General features: G+C 44.5%; 1 pseudogene; it reads left to right on the top strand.

The window, feature by feature from the left end:
* The first annotated feature begins 1068 nt into the window (after window positions 1-1068).
* Window positions 1069-2394, top strand: LOC144164668 (uncharacterized; annotated as a pseudogene).
* Window positions 2395-2762: the final 368 nt, after the last annotated feature.

Raw genomic sequence — 2762 nt, 5'->3', positions numbered from 1 at the left:
ATCAAAGGCTCTGATCAAAGCCTTTACTAAATGCATCAAATTAATAGCGGCGCGGGTTACAATTAGGATGGCAAAACTATTTCAATATCTGAAAGGTTATTCAGTTACCACCTTGATCACCTACCGTGTTTATTCGAATGTAAGGCGAGGTTTTCTTCCAGAATCCGAAGTCTCAAAGTCATACCCCGATTTATATTCAAAGCTCAGCGATTTGGCGATATCGCGAATTTTCGACTCTCCAAACTGCACCTCGCCTTATAATTATGACCGCCTTATAATCGAATAAATACGGTATTATCATTCTAACTAAATGTAGTTAGGTAGATGCCTCTTCCGCACGTGATCTTTTTCGTGAATCGACTGCCTACATCACCTCGCTAGGCGTCGTAGTTTTTCTGCATCCAATTGCACGTGGTCAACTTCTCCTTAGGCGTATTTATACAGGTCCCCGTACTAAAGACAGATAATTTTCCTTGTAGAGACCCCGAAAGAAAAACAGAACCGTAGCTCATTTGAAAGCTAGCCGCGTCCAAAAAATAGGAATGCCAATTTTCACGAAAATGTAAAAGTATTAAACAATACGCGTACTTCTCAAATGCATTCATCCACACATGCATGTTGCGAGAACAATATTGTGTGAACTGGTGCGTTAATTCCGTTGGTCATCTTCTACATCCCATGTACTTACTCGTCGTTATTCAGCGCATTAGTAGATTCTGCTTCTTCAATTATCTTCATCATCGGCGTTGGTTCGGTGGCCTGCTTGCTCGAGAACGCCGGAATAAACGCCGCCCAGCATTAGCCCTATTTGTCTCTGTCAGTATACGCATGCGTACATTCGTACATACGCGCATAAATACATACATACATACGTACGTACATACATACATACATACATACATACATACATACATACATACATACATACATACATACATACATACATACATACATACATACATACATACATACATACATACATACATACATACATACATACATACATACATACATACATACATACATACATACATGCATGCATGCATGCATGCATGCATACATACAAGCATGCATACATACATATATACATACATATATACATACATACATGGGAACGGAGCGGCTGCCGCAATGGTCTCATCAAACCGCTTTTTGCTTTTCGTTCAGTTATCAGCAGTCATCGGCACGAGTCTCCCTGTCTGCGCGGAGCAACCTGCACCTGGCACATCAAACGGAACGTGCCCTCTCCTGCCTGAACAGACCCCTTGTTGCCCGGTGCCACTATGACCACCTGTTACCGTACCCCTTCGTGCTGTCGGCAAGCCAACGCCATCGACATCGTCAAGCCGTCCTGGACACTACAAATACCGCCAGCCATGCACCGCGCACCTCAGTAAGCATGGGAACGGAGCGGTGGCCGCAATGGTCTCATCAAACCACTTTTTGCTTTTCGTTCAGGTTGGTCCCTCCTACGATTATGTCAAATAGAACTAGTAACTATTGTCTGCTGCTGTTCCCATGCCCAAGAGTGTTGCTTGTTACAATGACAGATTGTGTTGTTGTATTGAAAGCACTCCTCCTTTGTGGAGACATTGAACAAAACCCAGGCCCCAATCGCGAAGTGCTAGACGCCATCAAGAATCTAACGACGCACTTAGATGAGCATCATGACAGCTTACAGAAAACTATTAACGAAGTTAAAGAAAATCAGTTACTACCTGACTCCAAAGTAACAGATCTAACCACTCGTCTAACTGTGCTCGAACAAAATGTAATTTGCCTCGAGAGCTTTCCAGGCGATCCACGCACGCAAGACCTTTTAACAGCTGCAGTGCGAAACGAAAGTGCCGCACTCAGCTCGCGGCTAGATGGCTTCGAGGATCGTTCCCGTCGGGACAACCTAATTTTTTTATGGTCTGTCGGATTCTGCCTCAGAAACTTGGGCTGAGTCTGAGATGAAAGTTCGAGAACTCGTGTCCGCGTCTCTTAAATTGGAACTGTCGGATGAGGCTATCTCCCTCGCTCACCGGCTTGGAACGTTCGTACAGACCAAATGTGGACCCGTAATTGTTCGTATCAGTTCTTTTAAAACAAGGAAGAGCGTTTTTTTTTTCAAAGAAATCTTTGATTCGTAGCGCACCTGTGTCCATTAGCGAAGACTTCTGCAAGGCCACTCGCAACATTCAGAAGGAGCTTCTAAACTTCGCAAAAACCACCGGACAGCCCTACTACCCAAAGTACGACAAGCTTCTTATTAACAAAAAAGCTTACGTTTGTTTCCCGGTCACAGATCGCGTAACTGAGGCTGGTCCAATCTACGATAACCCCGTGCACGTTTCCCAATTAAACACTACAGATACTTCAGGGATGATCGCTGCTCTTTCTTCATCGTAGCTAGGCAGGCCTTTGCAATCTCGGGAATATTCTTTTTTGCTTTGTAACACTAGAAGCGTGAATAACAAGCGCGACGCTTTATCTGCTCTAATAGATACATGTGAGGCGGACGTCGCTGTCTTGACCAAAACTTGGCTGTCCGCAAAAATAGAAAATCACGAGATATTTGACTCTAAAAAAAGTTTGTATTCTGCCGCTGCGACCGGGGTACGAGGTGCAGGGTGGCGTACTGATTGCTGTTAAAGACTGCCTTAGGTCATTCAGTGTGCCTGTTGTTTCGACGCTGGAGCTTGTTGCCGTCTGTGTTCGTATAAACCACAGAGATGATGTTGTTTGTGGATGCTATCGCCCCCCTAATCTTACCACCG

This window comes from Haemaphysalis longicornis, unplaced genomic scaffold, assembly GCF_048455015.1.
Source record: "Haemaphysalis longicornis isolate Haplotype H1 unplaced genomic scaffold, Haemaphysalis longicornis Haplotype H1 scaffold_132, whole genome shotgun sequence".
NCBI lineage: Eukaryota > Metazoa > Arthropoda > Arachnida > Ixodida > Ixodidae > Haemaphysalis > Haemaphysalis longicornis.
This window is presented reverse-complemented; position numbering and strand designations above follow the sequence as displayed.